Source organism: Buteo buteo, chromosome 16 (assembly GCF_964188355.1).
Source record: "Buteo buteo chromosome 16, bButBut1.hap1.1, whole genome shotgun sequence".
NCBI classification, from domain to species: domain Eukaryota; kingdom Metazoa; phylum Chordata; class Aves; order Accipitriformes; family Accipitridae; genus Buteo; species Buteo buteo.
Window position 1 is genome coordinate 10651661 of NC_134186.1, and position 16047 is coordinate 10667707.

Here is a 16047-nt window from a genome sequence, read left to right on the forward strand (position 1 = left end):
TTTGATTCCTTCTTGGATTTACTTAAGGCAAATGCATGTTTTGGCTCTCTCGGAGGCTCCCAGGAGAGGGGATCTCTGGGGCTCTCCTGCTCTCGCACAGGATGAGCCGGTGAGGGCTGGGGCCAGAGCTTGCCCTGGGGAGCACCGGGGGGAGTGGGTGCTGCTCCCCATTGCTGGCCTTGTCCAATATTAAATGAGAAATCAAAAGGCCCTCTTGCAGTGCTGCACATACAGCAGGCAGCGCTCTGCTTGCCTTAACTACGGGTTAAACAAATGTATCTTTAGAAATTTTAAGGAAGCAAATAAGAATTTAAGGGATTTTTAAGAAAAAAGCAAAACGTATCGGTGGATCGTACAGACAGAATGCTGCGACGTAGGAGCCGAGGAGAAAAGGCGTGGAGAATGCGGGCATCGATCCCGCTACCTCTCGCATGCTAAGCGAGCGCTCTACCATTTGAGCTAATTCCCCTCTCTACCCCTCACCCTTGCCGGCGCCGCTCTATTCTCTTCTCGCGAGACGCCGTGCGGCGCCGGCCGTTCCACGTCCCGTTCGTGGGTCCTACTGCGCCTGCGCGGGAGCGCGCCGGCCAGGGCTTGGCGGCGGCGGGCCGGGTCGGGCTGGGCGCGCGCCGGGGAGGATGCGCGGCGGGGCCGCCAGCTCGCCCCCGCCCGCGCGGCGCCCCGCGGTGAGGAGCGGAGGGGACACGGAGCGGAGGGGACACGGAGCGGGACGGGACGGGAGAGGATTGAGGGGCGCGGCGGGGTCCGCCCGGGGACGCGGCGGCGTGCGGAGCCCGAGGGGAGCGTGCGTGGGGAAGCACCGGGCGGGGGGCGGGTTGCAAAGGGCATGGGTCTGGGGGCATCGGGGGGCGGGGGGGTGTTGGCAGAGGGCTGCAGGCGTGGGGGCATCGGTCGGTGTGGTGTGCAGAAAGCTGTGTGCCCGGGGGCACCGGAGGGGGGTTTGCAAAAGGCTGTGTGCCCACGGGCATTGCGCGGGGGTTTGCAAAGATCTGTGTGCCCGGGAGCATCTAGGGGTTTGCAGAGACCTGTGTGTCTGGGGCACCCCCGGGTGGGAAAGCGTGAGGTGCGGGGGGGTGTCCGGAGGGCCGGACGAACGGGGCCTCGGGAAGGCTGCAGAGGGCTTGGCGTGCACGGGAAAGCGTTTTGCGGGGTGAAGGACTGTGTGCTGGGGGGGGGGGGGCCGCAAAGGGCTGTGTGCTTGGAGGGGGGTGCTGCAAAAGGCTGTGTTCTTGGAGGGGGGGCTCTGTGGAGGTCAGAGCATGGGGCTCTGCACCCAGCAGAGACTCTGCCAGGGGGCTGAGGCGGTTCTTTGAGTCGTGGTGGGGCCGCATTGAGGTCAAAAGAGAACAAAACAAAACCCGAATACTAGGTTCCCCCCCCCCCCCCACCGGATGAAGCAGCGCAGGAGCTGCCTGTGATCGCCTCGGTTGCTGTTAGGGGAGGCTTCTCCTTCCCAGCAGCTGGGCGTGCTCCTTGCAGGGGACAGGGTGGTGAGCTTTCACCTGCCCTCCCCAGCCCTGCTGCTCTCTGGGGACGCATGGGGGGGCACAGGTATGGCCTGGGTGCCCAGTGGGCAGCCCCCAAAATACCTGCTGCCTGGGACGTAGCTGGCAACGCTGGTGGGGTGGCCGGGTTTGGTCCCTGCAGGTGGCAGGGGCAGCTGGAGATGTGGCAGCTCAAGTGCCTGAATTAGTTAACCTGCCGCTTGCAGTTGGTTCCCCCCACCTTGCCTTGCGACACCTCCTTTAAAAACAGCACCCAAAAAAGTGAAATCTGGCACTGTGGTGAGTCATGAGGTCTTTTCCCTCAAGAAATGGTTCCGTTTGCTCTTGTACTCCAGCTGAAGTAGGGTTAAGGGCAATAGCTCTCTGCTGGATGAGGAAGGAGATGCTGAGTCTGGAGCAGGGATCTTTGGGTGATTGTCAAAATATAGCAGATGAGGGCATGCACTGGGGCCTTCTGGGGAGCTGCATTGACCAGCTGGAATTTGGTGCCCCGTTTTTGGAGGGAAAAGGGGATGCACTTGCTCAGGGAGTGCGTAGCAAAGCGGGTGAGAGCATTCGGACCTTTCTCTGCCAGCACCGTGCTAAGAGGAGGCTATTCATGGGCTGTACACTTTAATTTAAAGCAGTCTTTAGCAGTGGCGATATCCAGGGTTTAGTTAAAAATCTGTCATTCTAGTAAATGCCTTGCCTTGTGCTTGGTCACTTTTCTTCCCTTCTGATGTTCTTGAATAAGAAAATAGAAAACAGAATGGCTGCAAAGGCCAATGCAAATGCTTTCTAAACCAAGGGGATTACAAAATCACTTTTGTTGTATAACCTTGGTGGTGGCTGCTTGACACCTTGATGTTTGGAGAACAGCAAAGTCCTGGGCTGAGCTGGCAGGGCTGCAGGCAGTGGTGCCTGTCCCCAAGTTATTCCAATTTCACTGAGCAGCGGGGAGGTTGGAGAGAGCAACAGGACCTGCTGCGGCTTTTGCTCCATCGAGCTCCTGCGTGCTTTACACTGTTGCCTTTCCTGCAATACTTTTGTACTTCTACCTCGGCTGTGTTCAAGCCATTGTTCTGTTGGATTCAAAACTACTCTCTGCTCAATTTTACACCCTTCCTAAGGGATTTGCCTTAGTTCTTCTGCTGATGTACAAGTTACTTTTTCTCCTGGATGCATTTGCTGAGCTAGTGTCCTCCAGACGGTGAATTTCTGATGAAATACTCCTATTTACAATTAACAAATAGATTTTTAAAAATTATTTATTTCTTTTCCTTGACAGGTTCCTGTCTGTGAATGGGCTCTGCCTCTTACAGAGTTTGCTTAAAAGCTTCTCTGAATGATATTTTATGAAAGTACTTGGAATTTTAAGTTTACTTCTCTTCTGTCCTTTTCAACATACTAATATGTTGCATCTTACTTTAAAGGGCCTGTGACGCATGATCTTAGCTCTTCAGAAACTGTCCTGCCTTTCATTTATCATTTTCATGGTTGTGAGCTTCCTTCTTGTTTTTTGTTTTTTTTTTTTTTTTTTTTTTTTAGCAGAGGGAAGATTGGCCAACAAACATGTTCTGAAAGACATGTTTATCTTTTAAAAAAAGCCCAACAGCAACCAAACAAGCAGCAGCCGCACCCATCCAGCAGTATGATTTCTTATCTTGGAGCATGACTCATAATTCTGACGGCTCCTTACCTTTGTTGTTATTTTAAAAAGAAAGTAGTTTTGTTACCTAAGCTATTCCCCTGGATGCCAGGCTGAAGAGCGTTGCACGTGTGTCATTTCTTTTTCTGATGGCCTCCTGTCTGTTTTGCATCACCCTGAGCTGCAGGACCCTGTAATCTTGTCCACGGGCTGCTTTTTTTTTTCTTCTGATATGCAGAAAATAGGGAGATGCTTGAGAGTATCTCCTGCTGGTGAATCTCACCTTCAATGCAAACGATAGCATTTCATCAGCTTGGTTTTGCAGAAGTCGACTCTGTGGAGCTGGAAAAAATGTTTCAGGCTGCATTTTGCATAGATGCTCTCAGATGTGAGATTTCACCGCCTGGGTGTTACATGTGTTTTTCCTGTCACAGGGCAGTCTGCCTCCCTGAATTGTTACGTTGCTGAGAGCAACTGGCAGAGCAAATGCAGGGATGGGGGAAGAGAGGATTGCCTTCACCCTTGCTTCGTCAGCCCCAGCCTCCCTCGTTTGCTCCTTGTGTGGTTTAATAACAGGGTTGTGTAGGATCCTTTCTCAGAGCAAAAAGTATTTTTGGTTTTTTGGTTTTGGTTTTTTTTTTAGTATTAAAATCTCACCGAAGACTGTGTGTCAAGATCGACTTTGAAACTCAAAGCCTGTTAGTCCTTCACAGCCATGCTGGAGTAATTCCTGTGCTTTTCTCTCCTGCATTTTAATTACAGGAGAGAGTAGTTCAGCTCCCACAGCTCAAGCTGCTTTAAGAGCACGTCTATACTCTGCAAAGAAGCTTTCCCCTTGCTATCTTTTACTTTGGCAGTGCTGTGCACCTGGGACTCCGTACATGGGGCAAACATTGTTCAAGCGCTAGTGAATCTCCGTCTTCCCCTTGCGTCTTCCCCTTGCGCTCCCTCCCTTCCTCCCAAGGACAGAGAAGTCCCTTTGCAGGTGACTGGGAAAAAACACACCTAAACAAACTTACAGCTGCTCTGTGCAAAGGACAGCCCCCAGAGATGCTGAAGTTGCAGTGCTGTTGGTGGAGCTTTGTGGTAGTGTTGCTTGCTGCATCCCCTTTAGCTTTTGGCAGCCTGTGGCACTCCCAGTTGTCTGTTTTACTGGGTAGTGCAGGGGTGGTTTAAGGCACTGGTTTGTGCCATGCTGCCAGTCGTTTAGCATGGCGGTGCAATAGCTGCTGTGTGATGGAAAGCAGTTTTTCTAGCACATGCAAGATAATCTCCCATGCTGAGGTTGGAAGTCTTGGCTGGTTTGCTGCAACACGCCTCCCCCTTCTATGTAGCAGTGGGTATTTCTGAAACAAGTGTGCAGGCTTGAGTGCTTGCTCTGTGTTTTTCGAGGTTGATGGGTGCTTTCCTTAGCTGTGGGTTTGCTTTGACACCCTCAGCATCAGGTATTTGCAGAGGGACCGGTGCAGATTCGCCTCCCTAAGTGTCTGCTTTAGCACCAGCTGTGCTTCCCAGCTCAACATCCTGCCAGGTCGTTCGCGCGTGTGCCATCCCCCTGTCTGCTCCAGGAGAGTTAAATTGGGGTTGGAAGAGAGCTGGCAAGAGGCCTGGGTGTTCTTAGAAAGATATTGATTGCCCTGGACAGTTCGGGTTTGTTTCTTTTGTTTCCCTGGCTCTCGTCATGGGGTCGGGCTCATTAGGGCGGCAGCTCGTTGGAGGATGGAGAAACAGCGCAGGCTCTGCGGGTTGAGGCTGGAGCAGTGCCATCCCAGCCCGCCTCTCTCAAGTGTTAAGTCTGAAGCAGCCTGCCTGGTAATTCCATTAATGGGAGCCTAGTGCTAGAGAGATAAATGTAATTCCAGGGTGAAGCTGACACTGGGGCTCAAATGGAGAGGATTTGCTGGTTCTCCCGGGTGTGCCACTGTGAGTAATGTACTCCTGTATTACCCACAGATGATGTTTAAAGTCTAGATGTCAGCGTAAAGACCAAGCAGTGATAAAAAAAATTACTGCTAAATCTCCATGTAAAGAAATCCTTAGCTCTGGAGACTAGCTGTCTCTTTAGAATGGGTTTTACCAGGAATAAGAGTTTCCTGCTTAACTCCTGACATGCAGGATGACACAGAGCTAAGCAACCAGCCAATTCAGGAGGCAGCTTGCATGGGATATAGCCAAAACAAGCTCGCTGTGTATAATCAATGCAGAGCAAAAATGATACCCTGTGTATATCACACCAGGAAGCTTGGAAGCACATCGGAGCTAGCCACCACAATTGCAAGTAGCACAGGCTCCTCCACATTTTTGGGCAGTGTGGTCCACGCTTGAATTCAGAGATTACTGTCCTGGCCAGCTGTTTTCCCAGTTTGATTTTTTTTTTTTTTTGCAGACCACATCTTCCTGTTTGCAGTTGTATAATACCCTCATGGCACCATCAGCGAGTCTTGCGTTGCAAAGGAATGGTTAATTGGGATATTTTTAGCTCTCCTTGTGGCTTGGATCCTGGAAATCAAACACGGGAGCCAGCACCGTTCAGCTTTATGCAGAGGAGCTTCCTGTGCATCTGGCACGGTGGGAGCGCACAGCACCAGTGAGCCCCAGTGCTGAGGTACCCCAAAAATCAAGCAAATGAGGCGCTTGCCCCCGACTTTTGGAGCTCAGCACAGGATTTTCCTTGTGGGAAACTGCTTGTCATCAGTCCAAGGCGGGGGAAAAAAGGTCGGTGAAGCCAAAGAAGGTGCTGGGGATGCTCAGTCCCCCATGTGCCCCCATCATGCCAGCTTTGCCCGAGTGTCCGTCAGTACAGATCTGATCTTCTTAGGCCTTGGGGCCCTACTGGCATCCTGACAGCAGATTTAAAGCCAGCTTGCTCAGAAATGCTTGTTTGTTGGTGTATTCAGCAGCTTGCCGATGCTTCCTCTGCTGTGAGAGGTGCGGGGGAGATTCACTTGTTCAGCAAAGTGGGGTGCATGCCTTGCCAGTGACCTAGCAGCAGCTGGGACAGCCCTCCAAAGTCCACAACCTGCTCATGCATTTCTTACTTTTCTTTGCAGTAGCTGTGCAGACATGCCTGGCTTCTTGATGTATGTGCTTTGGGCCAGCTCGCTTGCGGGATCTCATTGAGACTTGCTGCTTGGCTTGAGTTTTTAAATCTCCTGTCTCCCCTTCCCTTCAGTTCTGTTCCCTCATCAGTGAGGGTCATGCTTTGCATGCCTTTCCCCAGCTGCTAAAGCTGCAGCCTGCCAGGTGTGTGGAGGGTGTACTGTGGAAACCTGTCTGGCCATTGCCTCGACCAAGTGTGCGAGAGCCACGTCTGCCACTCACCGCCACAGTGGCACGATGTTGGGGGGATGTAGGTATCGGTCTGAGCTAGTGCAATTGCTTTTTTTTTTTTTGAAGTTTCCCGCATTTGCATTGTAGCTGACTAGTCAAGTTTTAGTTTAGTAGCGTGTTTTTCTCTTCCCAAGATAAAATTTTTGAGTGTCTGCTTTCCTGCTTTTGTAGCTCTGACATCTGGTTTGGGCTTGAGCGGAGCAAAGTTGCACCGATAGTGAATTGTGTGTCTTGTCAAACATTTCAGTACAGAGTAGACGAGGAGGGAGCAGGTAAGAAAATGACCTGCATGCTTAGAAATTCAGTTTCTCAAAAAATGCTGTGTCTGTGGTGTCTTGTTCTTACTGTTTCTCTCTTCCCTCTTCCCCCAGTTCCATGAGTCAAAACTGGTCATGAAACATCGTTGTCTGAATGAGGGGGACTTACCAGGGAGAATGTAATACGTTCGTTTCCTCTGCGTGGTATTTAAGTGGGTCAGAAGTGTTGAGTGTGCTATTGCTGCTGATTACAACACTAACTAGATAAAGTTGCTCAAACTGTTTCAAAGCATCACTATTTTCTTTGCTCCCTGACTTGCTGCATGAGTTTCACAGGGAAACCTGTATCTGATCTGCAAAGCATTGATTTGCTCGATGGCTCTTCTGGGCTAGGTGCATGGTTGAGCCACTTTCTTGCCACCTTGGGACAACATTTTGAGTGACCCGGCACTGAATTTGTTCTTTACCCAAGTATATTTGAGCCACATCTGCATCCCCATTTGGTTTGCTGCATAGCTGACCAGGCAACTGTGCCAGCATAGCTGTGGAGGAACAGCCAGAGCTGCTGCGGACTGACGCCTATCACACCGCTTCCTCGGAGAAAGGGCTGGTAGGACCATCGCTTGGCCTCCTGCAGACTCCGAGCCTGTTTGCTCTAGGTGTCTAGAGGCTGAGCAAATAGAGCCTGCTAACATTGTCCTTCTAATGGTCTTGAGCTTATGGTGTAAATCCCACGGTGGGCTCTGCAGATCATGAACTGAGGATGCTCAGCAGTGCTAGAGATACCTTGAACAGCATGACATTTGGTGAGCGATGTTGCCTCAGTGCTGGGCTCTAACAAGACACCTGTTGAAAAGCCACAAGCAACTGGACTTGGTGTTAATTCATGTTGTGGTATCAGGCGGTCAGCTCCTCTGGGTCCTCTCTGAGTTTTTGAGGCTGGAGACCTTCTGACGCTGTGTCTGCTCAACTTTGGGTGTTTGTGGGGTGATCTGATGGCTGTGCTTTGGTACCTCTGTGCGGTAAAGAGGTCTGGCTGAAGGCTGCTCAGGGTCTTCCATACTGCGAGAGAAGATGCCATGAGATACAGCGGGTGGAATTTGGAGTTGAATTGGGAGTGGGAAGGAGGGATATATAACAAATGTTATAGCTGAGAAAAGCAAAAAGCTTCAGAAGACCTTAACCACTGAAGGGCTTGAACTTGTTTCCAGCTGACATGTTTAAAATGCAATTAGCTGCCTCTTAAAGTGGGGTGCTGTAATCAGGTTTCCCTGGAAAAAACTGCACGGTGCTTATGTCGAGACAAGGAGCGGACTGGGCTTGGCAAGTGCACGCGTTGCTTTCGGGCTCAGTCTGTAATTCCCCTTGCTTATTCTGGCCTTTTGGAGACCGGTGCGAGTGCAGGGAGCTCCTGCCCTCTCGTGCACCAGCGCTTGGTCCGGTGGCAGCCAGAGCTTTTCCCTCCAGTGCGGACTGGAGGGAACAGGTGTGAGATGGGGGGGTCTCTGCCCCTCTTTGGCAGTGGTGGACTGTTGTCAGCCCCCTGTGTGTCTAGGGAAATGGTTTTCCAGGTCATCTGTTGGGATTTTACAGGGATCTCTTCCCTTACTGCTTTCCTGCCTTGGGCATGGATGCCGTCTGGATCTCCACTGACCTCTCCCTGTGGCATGTCAAAGCAGTTTGGTCCTTGGGGGATTATCTCCTGCAGGGTGCTGGATCTGGTATGGGAGCAGCTGGATGGACAGAGAGGTCTGTCCCCAGAGAGGTCTGTCCCCAGAGAGGTCTGTCCCCAGAGAGGTCTGTCCCCAGAGAGGTCTGTCCCCAGAGAGGTCTGTCCCCAGAGAGGTCTGTCCCCAGAGTCTTTAGTTTGTGGCTCAAACAGTGCTGCTAGTCCATATTCTCCGACTGCTGGAAGTGGCAGGCGTTGAAATTAAAAGATTGGGTTAGCCGGTGTCTATCAGCTTGAGCTGACAGAGCATGAATTTAGCTCTTCTTGTTTTATTTCAAGAAATTACATTAAGAAATGAGCAAAAGAGGCTGTGCACCAGAGGCTGCCCCCACTGCAGATGTCAGCTTGCAAAGCTGTGTTGCAGAATGGTTCTTTCTGGTGCTGCAAAGCCGGCAGGGAAAGCAGAGCTGTGGCACGGGCCAGGAGACCTCTGGGGAGGTGCAGCCGAAGGGCTGGCTTGATTGCTTTGGCAGTCCGTCTTTTGAGCCAGGCGTGGGCATTGCTTCCATCTGTTATGAGTGGTTCCTTGCATCTTAGTGAGTGCATGAGCTGCTTTTTCCTGCAAGCTGAGGAGCTGTGCTCTGCCCCAAGTCCCTGCTGCCGGGAGGTGGCATGCAGGTAACCAAAAGGTTCCTGGCATAAATGTGGCACGCGTGATGGCTCTTGTGTCTTGCCTAGCATCAGCTCTGTGGTTACAGCTAGTTGCAGCTGACTTCGAAAACTCTGCTCTGTAAAAATTGGCCTGAATTAATCTGTTGTGGTTTGTTTGATTTTTTTTATTTTTTTTTTTCTTTAAAACTAAGATAAGATTAATTTCTGCAGAGGTGAAAGCTTGAGCTTTGTAGTAAAGTCCATAATTTTCTTAAGGATGCTTTTGGCTATTTCTGGGGTGCGCATGTGCTCCACATGGTAACAGTTATCAGGAAGACTGAGAATGGGGAAGTTGGAGATGCGCAGCTGGTGAATTGATTTTAATGCCATGGAAACTCAAATTGAGTTGCTTTGTGCTTTTTCTGGTGGGGAAAAAAAAAAAGCTGCATTTAATGGAGGAGCAGCCCTGGGTATTTCTGTGAAGGGTGTTCAAAGGAGGCTTGAATGTGAGGGTTTTAACTGTGCTCATCTGTTTGTGTCGAGAGCTGGCAGAGTTGGTGGTTGCGGTGCAAGCATGGCAGCCATTGCAGGCAAGGCTTGCCTGGGGGCCCCGGGACAGCTTCCGCAGGAGCCTGTGTGACTAATGCTGCGTAAACTTAGAAATAACATGAGAGGATTAGCTCTGCCTCCTTCACCTCTGTAAGGAGCTAGGGGTGGGGGAGCTCCGGGAGCTCCCGGACCACTGCCGGAATGTTTGGATGGTACCTCTGGGGATGCCGGTGCATCGGCTCCCTCCACTCGGTACAGCTTTGTGGCGTGTACTTTTTTTTTAGGTGGGGATCATGCTCTTGCTGGTTTTGGAGGTGAGGTGGCTGACTGGGCTTTGAAGGCTTGTGCTGGCAGCCCCTCCGGTACCCTGAGCTGCACCTGGATCCGTCGGGACCCCTCCATCCACCCCTGTGCTGGAGGAGAAGCGGGATGGAGGTGGGGGGTGCTCAGGGCACCCTGTGCTGGGGACAAGCCAGCCTGTGGGAACCACGCAGGGCTGTGTCCCGTTCTCCCTCCATGCTCCTGGTGGGTGTTGAAGGAGGTTGCGTGTCAGGGTGAAGGGCTGGCTTCAAGTCTGAGCCTGTGCTTCTGTTTTTCCATCCTTATTTTCCAGGGTTTCTCTGCAAGGAATTGGAATACCTCTTCTATGGGCTGCCGTGACAGCCTCAGAAATGTCCGGATGGATTTGAACTTTAGTGTTGCAAAGGGCTTTGCATATTTATTTTCAGTATCCTGCTGTCTGCTTTGCTTAAGAGCTTTTGCTAGATCCTTTGCATATGTTTGCCCTTCTCCTCTTCTGAAAACCATTTGAGAATACCTTTCAGCTATGGCAAAACACACCAAAAAAATAAAATCCGCAAACCTCTTGGAGAAGTTTTGTTTTACCACTGTTCCTCGGTAAGCTGTGAGGCTTGCATAGCTGTGGTGTGTTGCTCTCTGAGTGCATCAGCCTAGTTTGGAGACCTCAGGCAGCACTTCACCAGGCTCTTTTGGATGGGTCTTTAGAAAAGTGAGTGGCTGGGCACGTTCAGCAGTGGATGGAACTGTTAAAGTGGTTTTTAAGTGACTTACCCCTGTGCAAAGACAAAGCTATGATGAGTTGAAGTATCGTAGCTTGAAAGCCTCATCTCAGTTTCCACATGTACCACTGTGCTGTCTTTCTGAGGTCGTGCTTCCCATCAGCTTTAGCTGATCTCAGGCTGTTCTCCTGCCAGAAATCCTTCCACTTTATTTTCTTCTTTCTGGGATGGCTTCCAGTTGGATCAAGCAAATGATGGTTTCTACCACAAGTGTAGAGATGACTGGGATGTGTAGAAGGGGGTGGAGAAGGGAAAAGGCAGGACTGTCTATTTTGGCAGCAAAGGATACTTTGGGATCAGTTAAGCTGATGAGCACGTGGGATTGGGCACAGCTTGCCCTGTAGGCCCTGGTAGAGCACATCTTGCTTCTACCCTGGTTTCCCTCCCTGCAAAGGAGGGGTAAGGATTGCAAAGTGTGTTAACGTTTCTGGGAGGCTACCATGTTGGTAGAGTCCTTTGAGGTGCACTGGCTGATGGCTTCATGTTCGTGCTGAAAACATGCAGCTTCCCAGTTAACCCATGGGAGGTATCCCTCCGGGAGGACTTTGAGCACAGTTTTTAAATAAAATCTTCTGCTAAACATATCAAGGATAATATTAGATTGACAATAAGGGAGAAATTTTCTACAATGAGGGTGGTGACGCATGGGAACAGGTTGCCCAGAGAGGTTGTGGATGCCCCATCCCTGGAAGTGTTCAAGGCCAGGTTGGATGGGGCTTTGAGCAACCTGGTCTAGTGGAAGGTGCCTCAACCCGTGGCAGGGGGGTTGGAACTAGGTGATGTTTAAAAGGTGCCTTCCAACCCAAACCACTCTGTGATTCTATGATTTCTCTGCTTAAATATGCTGCAGACCAAGGCCTGATGTGTTAATGCCTCTCTGAGAGGGAGCAGGACAAATCCTGCTGTCCTGTTCTCCTCTAGCCATAAGACTAGGGATAGGTTTATCTTCCTGCCTGACTTGTTATAAACATTTTATCTGTCCCATCTCAGCCTGAAAAGATGTTCTGTTAGGTGCTTGTTGCAAGCACGTTACTGCCTTGACGATGATTTCTCAAGGTCTGTTGAGTGGGGAGCTGGCGTGGTTTTGGTAGCGCTCTCAACGTACTAGCCATTATCTGAGGAGTTCATCATATGTGCTTGTGTCGAAGGGGGTTGTGCATCTTCCTGTTAAAAGCAGCACAGACACTCAGCCTTACTGTTGGTTATGGGAGGTCAGAGCTGTTTGCTTGAGCTTGAAATTGCTGGTGTTGCAAGATCGTTACAGGACGGGGGGAGAAAATAAGCATAAGCCCCTTAAAGAAAGCTTTATTATTTCTCAAAGCTGGCAGGAAAACACCCCATCTCCCTATTTAGGCTTCAGAGTAGAGTTTCTTTTATGGTGGGTGTATCTGCTTAGCAAAGCTGCATGGTCAAGCTTGGTGTCTGGCAGGTCCCCCGAGGTCATGTGCCTTCCTTTTCTTTTACTGCTTATGGCCTGGGGGACTTCTCTGGTCACTCCTGCTCTGCAGAGCCCTCCTATTTCTCTGCCCCATTGTTTTGCTTGCACCTTTCACTCCTGATCTGGTGACGCTTCCTTCTCCCTTTGTAGGTCACCCGGTATTGATCAGTCCTCTGCCCCTATGCTTCATAACTATTTTTTAAATTCTGGTGAATCTTTATGTGCTGCATTAGATGAAATAAAATGTTATTGTGTCTCTGCAGCACTAGTTCAGTCTGCCAACAAGCAACACGTTGCAATGTCGAGGTCAAGGACAGAAGGAGGTCGCTGGGGTGGTGACACTGAGAAATGTGTATTTTGGTGGACGAGTTGGAGCTGCAGGAAGACAGCAGAGGAGCTTTGCTGGCATGAGTGTGTCATCCATGCTCTGCAATGCCTGGAGCATGGTGGTGTCTCTGGGGAGGAGCAGCCCTGGGGCGAGTGATGCCGCTGGGCACTGTGAGAAGGGAGTTCGGGAACAGGGGGGACTGATTCCCTGGCACTCAGTTGTGCTTTCAGTATATCTGGCTGCTGTGGGACAAAATGCTTTGTCTGAGAGCTGCGGTTGCTTTGGGAAGGCAGGCCAGGCCACCTTCATATGGGTTTGATTAAATCCAGCAGCACTTAGAGAAGCTACAAGCATCTCTGTTTGCCTTGCTCAGCAGTACCGGGAGGCGAGGAGTTTGAACTTTGCCAGTGGTGTTTCTGCAATGTTGTCTAATAGTAGCAGTCGCATTGAGAAAGTTGTTAGAGGAAAAAGGAGCTGGAGGGGGAAGGGGGAAAAGGTTGTCTGCACGGCAGCCGTGCTGCTCTCCCCCACGTGCTGAGCCTTGGTGCGGGAGTGGGTTGATGCCAATGCAGATTAAGTCCTACAAAGCTAATGCAGCCCCTTTAGATGTAAGCCATGTGAAGTTAAGGTATGAATTTTCTTGCTGGGGGAGGAAAGTTGTCTTTCCGTACTTTATAAATAAGCTGCCACTGAAGATTATTGGCCAGGTTGGATTTGTCATATTATTTCTGTCTTTGTAGAGACTTTATGTTCCACTGCAGAATGGTGTCCAGTTACTGACTTCAAAATTAAAACAGAAGACCCTCCTGGAGGTACATAACACGAGTAAATAACTCTTGTGTTTTGGCTAGAGTGGTAATGTAAAGCAACAGGGAGACCAATCATAAATGGTGATGGAAAATTTGTGCTTGAGGCTGGAGTCCAAGGTCTGTGCTGTGGTCTTCAGCATTGTTTTTGTCCTTAGAAATGCCTTCAGCCCTTCCATAATGGGAAAGGAGAAAGGGGAAAATGGGGAGCCGAATGGATTATGGTTTTTCTCAGTTCTTTAAATACCAGCTGGCAATGGCTGATGTCTGTGAGTCACCCACAGAGACTAGGGAAAACAAGCAAGTCTCTTTTTCTTAGTCCAAGGTAAACCAGTGCACTTCATGAGTAAATTTTCTTGCAGCTCATAATGAGGTCCAGTTGGCAGGAAATATGTCAGATGTTGTCAGGCTGATCCTGTACCTTCCCCTTGCCAGTTTGCTGCTTTGACTGGAGAAGTCGTCCCACCCTGTTTCCTTACCTCCCCCCACTTCCAAATTCTCTCTCTGTTACAATGTGCTTGAGGATGGTTGTTCATCCACTGTGTGTGTTGCTGTCCCTGAACCGTTGCATGAACGGAATGGGAAAAGTAAAACTGTATTACATGCAGTGACCTTTGCTTCAGTTGTATCATCAGAAAAATGTCTCCTTACGCTACTTAGAATTGTTTCCGGTAAAACATCTTTTTTTCTGATACATCTTCTTTGGCATGCAGTGGGCACTTCACATGCCTGCAGCAAGGTGTTTCTGCAGCCCACAGAGGTGACTTATGTCACAGCTTTTGTTCAGTGCTGCTAGATGTCTTCTGTGTGACTAATGTACAAAAGCTTTATAGAAAGCAATCAGTGGGAAATATAAAACCATTTATATTATGAAACCATAATGATGAATCAGTAATAATAATAATAGTAGTAATAATAATAATGAAAAAGTGGAAGCAGCCTGGCTCTGACATCAGATGGGATTCATCTGCTCTGCAAACTAGAAGAAATTGCACAAGTGCTGTGGAGCAGGAGATCTTCAGCAGCATCTCAGGGAGAGGAGTAGGGGGTTGCGCAGGTGACCGCTTCTGTCCCATTTGTCAGCCTCTTTTCTGCTCCTCTACTTAGACATTGACTTCCATGCACTGACTCTTGAGGAGGCTTTGCTGGATGAACAGCCTTGGTTTGGGACTCATCGTCTTGCCTTTTACCTTGGCTTCCTTCTGTGATTTTGGAGAAGTCCCCTGACAGCCTCATGCCAGGTACCTCCACTGTTGTGCCAGGGCTAGGCAGGAGTGTGTTCAGGGCACGGATCTAACACCTTCGATCTCTCACGAGGTTGCCTTGGTGTCTTTCCCTTTTGCCAGCCAGTTCTTATTAATGTCACTAATTACTATTCTTTCTTAACACTTACAGGATTTGCCAGTTCCTGTATGCCAATGGGGATTGTGTTCTGGCTCCTTGTCAGTGCCTTAAGAGAAGCTGATGCTCTGAACAGGTATGTTTGCCATGCTGCTGGTGAGGGCGAGAGGGTCTGTATGTGTCCAAGAGTGAAATGTGTGCAAGGTTTGCCTTATGGGTGTGGATTGACAGATACTGTGGGAGAGAATGCTCTGCAACAAATGGGTTTTTTTCCATCCACACGTGTTGTGAAAACACCCAGGCAGAAGGTGAGGCTTGCACTTAGCCTTGCCAACAGCCCTGGAAAACACAGCATTGCTGCAGAGCAACTCCTGGGAGGCCATGCTCCTTGCTAACGCAGGCACAGCCTTTTCCTTCCTGTAGCACCAGCTGGGGAATCCCAGTTGAGCTCATGGCTGCATGCATCACTACTGCACCCTCCTGCTTTGCTGGTCTTCTGTAGCTCCCATGTAGCGTGCATCTGCTCACCGTCCTGAGTGGGGGTGGGAGGAAGCTGTTTTTGTGTTGGTGTCCAACCACAAACAAATCTGCTGTTGTTTTCCTAATGTACGGCAAGAACAGCCTGTAGCAGTTTATTCCTTCCTGGATAATTACTGCTCTGCTCTGCCACTGATGGCTGTCAGAAACAGTGGAGTATTGCCTCCGCTGTGCTGCCCCATGCATCCTTTTGCCTGAGTTACTTGATGTATTTATTGCTTTAAGGCATCAGTGCTCAACTGAAAAAATCTCATCTGCACTCTCTGCAACTGGCACTGTAAGTGGATTGCTTGACTCGGTTGTAGTCACCAAGACGCCAAACATGCTTTCAGTGATGCCCCTTGCTGTGCTACCAGCAGGTCTGCTTGCACCTTGATTTCAATTCCTGCATTACTTGGAGGAGGAGAAAATACAGGGCTGGGTTGCAGGCTGCTTTTTTATTAACTGGAATTATGTTCCCAGCTGACCAGAGGTGTGCGCCCAACCCCTGAAATTGGAGTGGAATATTTTGCCATTTGTGGTTGCTCAGGGGAGGTCTGAGAAGTGGGTAGATGGATGCTCAGAAGCGTCGATGGGCAAGGAGGGATTGGGCTGGCACCCGGAGCTCGAGCCTTCAGCTTGCCCTAAGAGCTTACAGAGCAAAAGAGGCTCCTGCAAATGTCTCTTCCTGATGGATCTCATCCCAAAACGGCATTGCCTTGCCTTTGGCCTGCCTGAATGGCCCATTTGATTTTAGGAGGACGTAACTGTAACTTGCTGCATGAAGCTTTCTTGATCCCTAAAAAAGTGAAATGGATTCATTATGGAAAGTTACCTTTCTTGAAAACCTGGTTCATCCAGGACTGTCTGGGTGGTGCAGTGAATGTGCTGGAGAGTAGGCGTCAGGGCGGAGCTGTTTCCACCTAATTC

The 16047-nt window shown here is 49.9% G+C and overlaps 1 protein-coding gene and 1 non-coding gene across 8 annotated transcripts in view; one reads left to right on the forward strand and one right to left on the reverse strand.

The window, feature by feature from the left end:
• Positions 1 to 396: 396 nt before the first annotated feature.
• TRNAA-AGC (transfer RNA alanine (anticodon AGC)) lies at positions 397 to 469 on the reverse strand. The gene has a single exon. It is a non-coding gene; the product is annotated as a tRNA-Ala (tRNA).
• A 122-nt stretch (positions 470 to 591) lies between these two features.
• Positions 592 to 16047, forward strand: part of LOC142040230 (USP6 N-terminal-like protein) — an 87616-nt gene continuing 72160 nt past the window's right edge. For 6 of the 7 annotated variants that reach the window (XM_075047818.1, XM_075047819.1, XM_075047815.1 and 3 more), the window contains exons 1-2: positions 592 to 686; positions 14656 to 14737. The gene's annotated coding sequence lies outside the window, so the exon portion shown is untranslated. Of the gene's footprint in view, positions 687 to 13791; positions 14502 to 14655; positions 14738 to 16047 lie in introns of those variants that run through there. The other variant, XM_075047817.1, reaches the window with a different exon arrangement.